The following is a 12847-nucleotide window of genomic DNA, read 5'->3' as shown; positions in this document are numbered from 1 at the left end:
GTGGGAGGGAGTCGAACCCCCCCCCTACTCCGTCAGCTCGGATCCGTGGTGTCGCTACACACCAAACGGCTGTGTAAGCAGACACCTCTGTGGGGGCAGGTCTGTTGTCGAATGTTGGGTTTTGTGTGGTGGTTTAAATCAGCCACGTATGATGCTGGATGTAGGCCTGAAGAGGGTCTACGCAGCCATTGGTGTTCATAATCGGATTTTCTGCGTGGGTGGTACGCGCAGCACGGAGAGCGTCCCACTCAATGAGTTTATGTGTCCTGGAGGTGTGCCGGGGTGGTTTAAAGGGGACAGAGACTTGTATATTATAATGATCACTGCCCAGTGTGTGCTGTGTTCTTGTGCATGTGACAATAGAGAGGGAGAGACTAAGCACCAGGTCTGGACTGATATTCATACTGACATTGTTTCCTATCAGTGTATATGTCAGAAAGTTGCTGTGGACGGAGCGTTGGAGGTTCTGTAGGGTCAGCCATAGCCTGCGACCTCATTGTGTGATTGTTTTGTATCCCTAGTCAGATGCTGACTGTTGAGATTGCCGCCAGTGAGCAAGGGACGTTTCCGCGCCAGTCGATAGAGCTCCCGGAAGAGAGAGTTCAATGAGGCCATCGGTTGGGATGGTGGGTGGTAGATGTTAGCAGTAAATATGGATCGGGGGTTTGTTTGTGGCGAATAATTTCCGTTTTCACGCAAGGTGTGTGATGTGATGTAGTGTGTCTTATATGTGAGACGGCGGTGGGAGAGCGTAGACGCTCTTGGTGCGTTTGTGGTGTCAGAGTTTGTGGAGTTGTAACTAGGAAGTGGGGCCTGCATAGCGGTATTTTGAAGAAGGACCTATGGCCTCGGGTAGAGCTAGGGAAGTAGAAGCTGCAGTGGGGCCCGCTTGTCTTGAAAGCTATGGTAGTTCCATGTTATAATATGAAGTGAATTATTATTGCCCCGTTCTGCCTTAATGAAGCGTAAGAGGATGAATGAGAGGTGCTAAACTTTTGTTACCGGAGATCTGGCGATCCGCACCACGAGGTGTTGCTGTGAGAGGAAAGGGGGCGGAAAATGGAGGTAGCTGTGTCAGGTACGTCCCCAGAAGGGCAACCATCCTCTGGAGAATGGCTTCCATGCATTGTTCTGTGCATGCCTCTAATTTTGTACTTACGTAAGTGATATCGGTGTTCAAATCAGTTTCAATGAGGCGTTCTACTTGTGGGAATTTCGGGTCGAAATGGCCGGACAAGTTTCAAACTTCGAATTGATATCGGTTGACGCAGAAGGGGGTGGGAGGCGGGAAGTTGGGGTAACCATGCGTTGTTTTTTGGAGGGTGGAGATCGGGAGTAGTGTTAGCCTGCGTTTGAGAAGTGAGTAGAGAAGGTGAGAGAGAGGGATTGGGAGGAGCTAGTGAGCACTGTGTTGGGGCTGTAAGTTGACTTGCCTCCCGCTGTAGAACCCCGCGCTCATCATTGTTGCTGTGGTTGGGAGCCTGCTGGGCGGAGGCTGATAACAATTTCCGTCCTCGATCGGCCCAGGTGAGGTTTTGCTTGGGTTTGTGGCTTTGGTCATGGCGGATGGAGTACAATGCACTGTGTGATGGCTGCCGAGAAGCTGACTGTTCCATATCCCGAGATATGGACTAGTGTCTACCCGCTAGTTGAGTTGTGCGTGGCGGCCGGCGGGTGTAGCAGTACTTGCATTAAACGTTGCCGGTGTGGTGCCCATACCCACAGACCATACGCTTGGGTGAGCATGTTGGATGTTGGGTCGGGACATGATGGCTGCTGCAATTGTGACAGAATCCACTTTTTGGTGCTGCACAAACGTCTGGGCGGTGCCCGATGCGGCGGCAGTTATAGCATGTTTCTACTTTTGGTCGGTAAGGAAAACATGTACCGATGCCCGCCCAGAAGCGGATACATTTGGGTAGAGGTCCGGTGACGAGAGTGATGAGGAGAGATCATTTTTTTCTCAAATTGACGAGCGTTGATTATTGGGACGTCCAGATTGTAGAAATAAGCCCCTCCAATTTTTTTCTGTGCATCTTATCATTATAGGTCTTGTGAATGATGCACCGAACGGAATCATCGGGTGGAGCAAGGTAGGCAGTGCTCCCAGTGATGCCACCACCGACAGAGATTGAAGTAAGCTGGGCAAATGCCTGTGCCCAAGCGTCCACAAAAGGGCGGAGGGTGAAGGTGTTAATGCCTTGGTGCAGCCAGAACTGCCCTTGGGTGAGGGCTTCCTGCAAGGAAACTTCCATCGTAGAGGTGAACGCTGTCAGGAATGTGTGACGTGTTTGTTTAATTATGTCAAAACCACCGCGGGGCCTAACAATGACCTTAGAGTCTCTCTTCAAAAGTTGCGGGAGAGGCAGCCCCCGTAAACGACCCGGAGTAGATTACGGAGTAGTAGATGGTGGAGTAGATTGCTTTGAAGGCGTCGCCATGCCATCCTGCAATGCTCCTGCGTTTTGGCGGCCGTCGCTGCCACTGCATTCCGATTGACCGATGAGACCTGCTGTGCATTGCTGAGAATTGTCGAACGTTGCCGGGCGACATTCGTTTGAGAGATGAAGGACGGCCTCCCGTTCTCCATTTCCGAGTTTGATTTGATCGATTTCCACACCTTCTACGGAGCACTCCATGTCAGGGTAAGTGGTGACCACACTGAGGCAAAGCCTAAAGCAGGCCTAGCTCCGACGGGAGCACAGAATGAGAGCACGGATCGTAATACTATCCCAGGCCAGTTAGCGACAGTCGGGTGGGATCAAAGTGAGGGCTAACCTTCCCGAATGTGGTGCAGCAGAAATCGGGAGGATCCGGTCGGAATATTGAGATACGGTGAAACTTGAGGCAGGAGCAGATGTGCCGCGCGTTCGTTAGCAACAGCTGCTAAAACCGCTCTTTTGTCGCACAGCCTCCGTTTGCGAAATGAGCGCGCTTTTTAGACACAGCAAAGTGACAACTAAGACATTTATTCACGTTAATCTGTACCTGTGGGTACGTTTCGTGGGTCCTTGTGTTTGAGAAACGCGAAGCACGTTTTGATCTGCTGCCTTTCTGCGCGTGGCCTTCGAAATTGTTTCTACCACGTTCATTGCTTCACCTTTGCGCAAAGTTGCGACTTTTTTTATAGTGTAATGATACGCTCCCAATAAAACTGCAGTGGAAAGAGTCCACATATTACGTTCGAGTATAAAAAACGTTAGTTGTGCTTATACTAGGAGCAAAGGCAATGAATGAAACAAAAAGCACCATTTTAAACATCTTGAACAGGCGTTTTTGAGGTAAATTCGCGAAGGTTCCTGATGGCTGACGGGCGTTCGGGTATTGCTCCTAATAGTTTGTGAGCTAAATTTATAGGCTGTGTGACATTCAATAAGCGACATATTAGAAACGCCAACGAGTGGTCAAACAATTAGCCAATGTTATTCACATCAACGCGCCGGTCGAGATCATTTGTTTCTTGAACGCTTTTGTGCCAGTAACAAAAATAAGTTACGATTCAAACGACAGCATCAAAAATGTCGTAAGGTAAGACGCAGAGGTATATAATTATGGTGCGTGAAGTACATACCTTTGCATTACGTTCGGTTGACTTCCATCAACTATTTATGGCGTAAAATGTTGTACAAGTGCTTCTGGAGTGCTAACTATTCATTAGTTTTAGTAGATAAAGGTTAACTTACAGACAAATCATCAAAGATGCAGATTGAGTGGGAGACTCACAATAGTCTGATTTTAATTTGTATTATGAACAGGAGGGCGGCTAAAATACACCCCTCCTTACACGCCTCTTTTCGGAAGAGGAATATAAAAATAGTTTAAGTTGTATGCTGATTGCAGGCGAATAGTGAATACTTGTTGAATTTACTCTAATGCCACGGCTTCTCCGTTTGGTGACGAGTATGGCAAAAGTGGCGGCAACCTCAAGCTCCACACAATCTGCTTTGCAGCGGTGTCAAGTAGGGTTCTGGTTTCCACAGCTGCTTTGAGCGTTTGCTGCATACTGGACGTTCCCAGTGTGCAGTTGCGTGCGTACGGAACACTATTGCATTTGTTGCATGCTAGTGGTCTAAGTACAACGAACCGCTTCCACGTACACCCATTTACAAATTACATTAAGACGTGCGGGTGATAACCGTAATCCAATAAAACTGCATCGACGCGCGTTCTAACGTGAAGAGTTCGCAGGCGTATCCTTTCAATTTCGCAGCCATATCTTTTTAATCTCCTGCAGGCTACCACTGATTACTTGTAGAGTTTCATGCTAGGCCTCGCTTTCTTCATTCCTTGATACACTCAGTTCAATGGGGGCACTATAGCGGTGAATTGTATGCGATGCGCTGCGCCTTGATTAAAGAGATAGCTTTTCTCGTCTCAGTGGCAAACTGGTGGCACGCACGTAACTATTTCTCTTCTACCCACGTTCGTTTAATTTAAGCATACCAGCGAGGGAATCGCAAACAAAAATGCGTTGAGTTTAAAAAATGCTTCCGTTTATTAACATAACAAGTGGCAGGCAGACTACCTAGTCCATTCTAAAAAGTGCCAAATGAATTAGAAAAAAAAACGATTGCTGCAATAGGCGACGTCATGGGTTGGCCTTCAAAGAGCAAAAAAGGACAGCAACTGAGGGCAAGTGAAAAATAGCAATGATGAAACTTATTGCCTTTCCTCCCTTATTGTCTTTCCTCCCTGTAACGAAGATTCGATTGTGCTTGAAGTCGCCGTTGAGAGAAGTTATTCCTGTCATTCTTCTTGGCACAGAATTGCATAACGAGGGGAATCATCACCGCCCGACCGAAGGGCCTTCCACTCTTTTTGAATCGCACTTCACAGCACATCAGCCGTTGTCCTGGACAAGTTGCGCCTGGACAGAGCCCAATTCAATCGAGTTCACACATTCTCGACTGGGTGTTAGTTAGCATCCGCCCCGCCGGGAGGTCACGACAAGGTGCGTATGCGAAGTTCTTTAAGCATGGTGGTCACCTGACGAGCCACGTTTACGGGGCTTTTGTTATGCTGGAAGATGAAGCAGCCCTCGAGAAAAGGTGCGTCCAGGGAATACGGGAGCATGGTGTCTTGTAGAAGGGGAACTTTATTAGGGCACTGCGAACTTGCCATGAATACGGGCATGTGGCCCTAGCCCATCTTAGTTTTTAAAACCCCACACATACATTGAACACCGGCCTCTTGAGAGGACACTCTGAGTAAAATCTCGGGGGTACCTGCAATTTTGAAGGAAGCAGAATTGGCAGATAAAAGGTGTAGAAAATTGATCGGGAAATTGCTTATGCGCGATTTGCTAAAACTTATGTGCTTTGAACCGTTAAGCGAAGAACGCGTGCCATCGCTGTGTAAAAATCGGCTTGCCCTCCCGACACGGTCCGCGTCCTGCCGGACGCTGACCGTGTCAGGAGGGTACGCCAATGAGTCTCTTGCAGGCCATATCCATGTATTCCCAGCCACTCTCTATAAAATTCTTGGCTGCAGAACCGTGCGGACAATCTGTTGAGCTACATTTGTACGAGCACCAGCTGCTTTCGATGAAATGTGGTGAATCAGATGAAGTGTTTTTGTGGAACTCTGTCTGACTTTGCGAAGTCAGTGCACTCGAGTGCCGAACTGATGAATATCAACACCTAGTATGCAGACCTCCGACACCTCAGGAAGGATCACTGGACCTAGTGTAAATGTAAAGGGGCAGGGCTTGATTTTTCTGCGTCCTGCCTTATTAGCCACCCGAACATAGTTTTATTTTTGGGCTCACATGTCTAACCCTGCATTGCGAGTGTAGTACTGAAGAACATCAAGGGCTTTCTGAGGCTGTTGTGTTTGTCTTGAGACGTATTTATGCACACACCGTAAAGTCACACCTTCAACGTTTATCAGAAACCTCACGTCTGGAATTCGATGTAGTTGCCATGCTAGAGGTATTAAAGCAATGTTGAACAGGAGAGGAGCCAAAACGGATCTTTGCGGGACACCTAGGATGGACATGAAGCAACTTTCAGGCTTTCCATCTACTCTTATGGCAAATGTGCGGTTGTGACAAAAATTGTAAACAAATCTTACTATCTGCACGGGAAATCTGAGCTCGATGAGGTTTGATGAAATGACGTCCTGGTTTATGTTGTCGTAAGCTTTCGTTACGTTCGTTCCTATTACAATGCGTTCTGCGTGGCTGTGTAGGGAAACTTCTAAAATATCATCTGACAAGATGGAAATACCCTCTTCAGTCGTCAAATGAGAACGGAACCCCATTTGAGGCGGACTGTACTTATTGTGTCGTTCAAGCCACCAGGAAACACGTGAAGCCAGCATCTCTTCAGCAACCTTGCAAGCAGTAGCAGTCAATAAAATTGGGCCTAAGGATTGCAGGTTATTTGGAGACTTTCCAGGTTTCGGAATCGGGACGACAATTGAGTGCTTTCAATCAGATGGGATGTCTCCAGTTTCCCATACTTTATTACTAGCCTGCAGAAGTGCATCAAGAGCTTTACCTTCCATGTTCTAAAAACCTTCGTAAGGAATACCATCGGAACACGGTCTTGTTCTTTGGTGCGAAATTTCAATCGTCGGTATTAGTTCGGCCATGCCGAAAGGACTGGATATATCGGATTCGGCACTTCTGTCAAGATTGTTGATAATGGGAAGGTTATAGAAGATGAGCTATCATACTTCGAGAAAACTGTTTTTTCAGCCTGCTCTTCAAATTCTTGTGTCGTACTTTGAATTGATAACGTAACGCTCGCTGCAGGGTCATGTTGCTTGTGACCGCGTTCCATAGAACGGAACGCACGCAAAAACGCTCTGTTTTTCATGCCAGATCCAAGTTTCTCACGCCACTCATGCCACCGCCGTCTAAAAAGCTGCTTTTCGTGCCAACGCGCCTTTGCTGCTATATGGTTGGCATGTGCATAGCTACCAGGTACATGTGGATTCCTTGACGCCTGCAGCTCCGCCTGACGTCACTTCGGCCAGAGTCTCAAAACAGTGAGGTGCGGTTGAGGTTTTTCTACGTGAATGATGGTCACATGGTCACGACTGTGTCACTGTGGAGCAGCTCTTGCGAATCGGGAAGAATTTCTGTGGGCTCTGTGGCAACTTTATCAATTGGCGATTCCCGAAATTTATCCCAATGCGTGATCACTACGCGTCATCGAATTTTTCTTGTGCATCTTCTTTATAAACCAATTATTATTAGCATATGATCACTAGCCCAGGTATTCGCCTCCACTCGCCATTGTGACTTACCAGGACCAAAACCACCAGGTGAGATCTGGAGAATGCATTTCAGATGTTGTACATGCCCGGCAAGTAGACACAGCATGATCGTTCAACAGAGTAAACGTGGCATCAGTCATGCTATTTTTAACCTGGTATCCTCGTATCCCAATCTTGTATTCCCAATTTGTAAGTGGAGCATTCAAAACTCCGCTTATGAGGATAGGAATCCTCAGATACGTAGAACGCAAACGGGCTATTCATCCCAAGTTGATATCTGTGCGCTGTGGTTTGGCATAAAAGGACACTCGTATGACAGGAGTCTTCAATGGTCGTGTCAGGAGAGCGACAACTTCTTGATTGCCACTGCACCATAACTGCATACTAATCATTGTATGAGGAATTCGCGAAGACACATACATTGTGGCTTTTCCAGGAGTTGAACCCACAGTCGTAGCACGCATGTCTGTATTGGACGGACTGTGATACCCATTAAAATATACAGGGAGCACAGCTTATTATGCTCTTGTAGAAGTAGTACCCATACATGTAGCTTTTTGTACTCATGCTTGTTTTAATGTCTCCTACCTTGAAGATTAAGTCTCGACAATTCATTTGAAGAATTCCATCACGTGGCAGCTGCTGCTGAGAGTTAGCCATGATGCAAGCAATTCTGTATTGGTGACGTCGATTGAGCAAGCCGATCCAAAACTGCTGTCCAAACAGCTTGCTTGATCCGTTGTGTCCTGTACAATTCAGTAACGAATGTTACCTTCGGTTAACTGAGGTAGGAGGGCTTGCCTTAAACTTGTCCTCTAATCTGGGCCCCGTTTGTGAAATTTCATAGTCTCTTGAACCGTAGGCCGTGGAACATATTTATTATTATCAGTTATTTCAAGAACTTTTCGCCTTTTTACTGAACGAGAATGTTTTTCTCATCCGTATTTATTGTGAATTTTTCGTTAACATGCACAAAAAGTAAAGTACAAAACGCCCATTTCATAAACAACAGTGCAATACATCTTTTTAGGTTCACTGGTTTGTTTAATTCATTCCTTGGCTTCCGGAATGAGCTTTTTACACAGGATTGAATTATGTATGATATTCAAAAAAATATCTGACAGAGCTGGGCCATTTCTATAGTGAATGAAGTTCCAGGGAGCGAACATTCGATAGGAAAACGAATTAACTAAAGTTTCAGCTCTATTCTGACGAAGGCCGTGCGACGGAACAGTGAAATCATTTTCCTTTCAATTTGTGTGTCCTATACTTTGACAATAGGTATATACATATATATATATATATATATATATATATATATATATATATATATATATATATATATATATGCTTTTAATGAAAGAAGTCTATACCTAAGAGCTTGTTTTTCTGTGTGAGGCACATAATGATGAAATCTAACAAACAATATTACCAAGGAAATTATACGAAACGTTACTAGAACGTATTGTAAAGTGACCCTGCAGAAAGTAAAGAGGGTGAAAACGCAACATGCCGTGAGCAGGAACCAAAACTGCGACCTTAGAATAACGAGTTCGATGCTCTGCCACTGAGCTACCACGGCGGCTAATCTCCCAGCCACTTTCTTGAGTAAAATGTGAGTTAAAACGTCGGAGTGTTACTCAGCGCCTTTAGTAGCCAAGGCGGCGAGTATGGCACACTCTTTATGAGCCTGTATGGCGTCACGTAGCGCGTGAACTTATTATGAGCTGACAGTTCACCAATATCCCTCGTATGCAACCTAAAGGCACCATGTCTGTCAGTACGAGACCCTCAGTAATGAAGTAAGCAAAGAGGTGTATACCTAAAGACTCGTTTTTCCGTGTTTGACACATTATCAATAAGATATCACAGACAAGAACGAGATGGAAAATATAGGGGAAGTTATTAGACCAAACTCTAATGTAAATGTTAAGAAAGAAAAGTGGGTGAAAATATAATTTGCCGTGGGCAGGAAACATACCTGTGACATTCGAATAACCCGTTCGATGCTCTACCACTGAGCTACCACGGCTGCTATCCTCCTGGCCACTTTATTGGGCATATATGTGAATTTAACTTGGAAGTGTCACTCAGCGCCATCAGTAGCCATAGCAGTGAGTGTGTCACACCTTTTATGAGCCTGTATGGCGTCACGTACCACGTGAACGTATTAGGGGCTGGCAGCTGACCAATAGTCCTTTGTATACAACCTAAGGCACCAAGTGTGCTAGCACGAGACCATCGTTAAATGAATAGGAGTAAGAAGTGCATACTTAAGGACATGTTGTTTTGTGTTTTTAAACAATAATAATGATATCTAACAGAAAATTATGCCATGAAAATCTAGTGCAGGTTATTAAACCAAATTGGTATGTGAACGTGAAGAAAGAAAAGTGAGTGAAAAAATATCTTTGCATCAGCACAAACCAAACCTGCGACCTGGTAAGAAGTATACACTTCTTAACCTTATTCATTTAGTGAGGGACTCATTCTGGCAGACTTGGTGATATAGGTTGTATACGAGCGACTATTGGTCAGCTGCCAGTTCGTAATAAGTGCACGTGCTTCGTGACGCATTATAGGTTCATAAAGAGTGTGGTACACTCACCACCATGGCTACTGATGGCACTGACTGACACTCCCATGTTTAATTTCACATATATACCCAATAAAGTGGCTGAGAGGATAGCCGTCGTGGTAGCTCAGTAGTATAGCATTGAACGCGGTATTCAAAGGTCGCAGGTGCGGTTCTTGCTCAGGTCAAGTTATCTTTTCGCCCACTTTTTATTCTTTACATTTACATTGTCATTTGGCCTAATAACTCCTCTATATTTTTCTTGAGATTACTGTCTGTTATATATCATTATTTGTGTGTCAAAACACAGAAAAACAGGTCCTTGAGTATACACTTCTTACACTTATTCATTTACCGAGGGACTCGTTTTGGCAGACTTGGTGATTTAGGTTGTATACGAGGGACTATTGGTCAGCTGCATGCTCTTAATAAGTTCACCTGCTCCGTGACGCCACACAGGCTCATGAAAGAGTGTGCGACACTTGCCGCCATGGCTACAGATGGCACTGATTGACACTCCCACATTTAAAGTCACATATATACCCAATAGAGTGGCTGGGAGGATAGACGATGTGGTAGCTCAGTAGTAGGTCATCAAGCGCATTATTCGAAGGTCGCAGGTTCAGTTCCTGCCCACGGCAAGTTATGTTTTCACCCACTTTTATTTCTGCATATATATATATATATATATATTATATATATATATATATATATATATATATATATATGTGTGTGTGTGTGTGTGTGTGTGTGTGTGCGTGTGTGTGTGTGTGTGTCGCTCTATCTACGCGGAGACGTTGAGACACCACTCACTGCATAAAAATATCTATTAAGGATTGCTGGCGGTAGGTTGCTCAAGCGACGATAATATTATGCACGAGGCACACTGCTGTGGGTACCTCTGGAATTTTTAGATAACTGGTTTGTTTTTTTAACACTCCTCTTACATCGCTTAGTACACGGGCCTTAACCATCTGTAGCATGATTATCTGTTTAATCTCATAAATATTACGTCTATCAAAGAAAAGCGAGCCCTTAAAGAGAAACTTTTTTCCATAATTAGTGCATGGGCCTGTAGAACTGCGCCTTCATCGAACTAAGAGTTCCGTGGCTGGGATCACAGCTACAACGTTCTGGTGAGAAGCTGAGCGCCATAACAATTCTACCCCACACACTAAACAAAAATAACCTGAAATATCTAGAAAAAGGAGGTAAACTGCCTGTCCGCTTGTGTAATCTCTTTTCTGTTTTTAATACTTAAAAGTCGAAGTAAAGTTTTTTTCTCAAAAAAGAAGAAGTTTTTGAATGTAGCAAGGATAGTAAATATTTTCTAGTGAGGCTTTGATTGAGCATTGACACAGCAATTTTTTACTGTTTTTACAAGGTTTAGAGAGTAATATTTGATATTTAATTTAGGTGGTAAAATTGATCAACGATAGGTGACGGGGCAGTCACACAATGAGTTCACTATATTGTAAAATGTCAAATGACGCAGTAATAATAAAATATGCAGTGTTACCATAAACACAAGTACACACTCACACAATGAACGCAGAATTAAACACCACTTTAAGAGAATGCTCGCGTTACCCCATTGCATTTTATGAATACGGTATAAACAGGCACAGCGTTTTTACGTGCTTGTGGTGCCGGTAGGAGAGCTGTGTTTTTCTGCATCGATTAACAACAGAAGATTATAGAGCACGTGTAAACTTAAGGTAGGCTGCAAGTCACCGTCAGTCACACCAAAATTTTAGTAAAAGCCCTTCCGATATCACCTTTTCGTTTATCGAATAATCAGCTGGCACTACGTCCTGTTGGTGCTTGTGTCAGCCCATCCGATGCAGAAGTCCTCAAAATAAATCTATGCACGCACATACTGCGGCAACTGAACCGTTTTCGTTGAGCGGCGCTGCACAAACAAAGCATCTGCATGTATTCAGGAACGCTAAAGAAGAAGAGCGGTCCCATGCGTGCACAGGCTCCTTACCGATGGCATCACTAGGCCTCACTAGGAAGAGCTCGGCTGCGATGGCATCACTAGGAAGACCTCGGCTGTGCAATGAAACATCTGGTGATCACCGAATGCATTTGCTGTGCAACTTTTGTAGTCTTTTCAGATACAAATGCGTGTTCGCTGTTCGCGTCGTCCTATACTTTAAGACTAAAGTGTGATAAAAGAGTGTGTGGTTCTTCCTTTTGGAGACCAATGAGGCTGCCGCAACCATTAATTCTTTTAGGGACTAACCACACCGGGTCTAACAGTTAGTCCCCACAAACCAACTAAAGGGACTAACATTTAGTCTTCACATTTACACCTTAGCGGGTAACCGTTAGTCCCACAAATCACACAAATCAAATCAAAGGTGAGTTCTAAGCGAGCGCCGTCGTTCAGCTCGAGCAACCGAATGCGAGACCAAACCCAGCGTTTCACGTGGAGCGTCTGTCGCCAGCGAACCTTGAACAGGAGAGCGACCGTACGCTGCGCCGCCGCCACTGACACAACCGAGTTGGTTTGAGTGAGAAAAAACCGATGGGGGTCCACAAACTGGAGCGAATGCAGTAAGCAAACGCGAGTCCGCCGCCGTGGTAACGTTGGCAGCCACCAACGGCCAGCGCCCAGCTGCTTGCGACTGATTGACGGGGAAACCAACTGTAATGGTGACTAATTTTCACAGACTCGGTTCCAACCCTTGCGAAAGCACCGCCAGCCCGTGCCGGTCCACTTACAGCGTGCGACATACTACAACAAGCTCATTACGAGCAACCGCAACGTGTTTCGGACGACTCTCAAAACAGCGTTGTGGTCTCCACCCAATATCGTCAGGCCCGAGCTTATTCATGATGGCGAAGACAGGCGAGCACTCGATGAGTGAGCGTCCGGGTGGCCGAGGGCGATGGCGGCCAATTTCCGGGTGGTCAACAACCGCAGACGAACTACTGACTCCGAAGGTGACATTCGTGGTGCATTTCATGCGTGCGATATACAAAACAACCGAGACCGTCGCCGAGAAGCGCGATCCGTATCGCACACCCGACAATTACGGC

The sequence above is a fragment of the Rhipicephalus microplus genome, chromosome X (genome assembly GCF_043290135.1).
Source record: "Rhipicephalus microplus isolate Deutch F79 chromosome X, USDA_Rmic, whole genome shotgun sequence".
Classification (NCBI taxonomy): domain Eukaryota; kingdom Metazoa; phylum Arthropoda; class Arachnida; order Ixodida; family Ixodidae; genus Rhipicephalus; species Rhipicephalus microplus.
The sequence above is the reverse complement of the archived record's forward strand: the minus strand, read 5'-3'. Positions refer to the sequence as shown.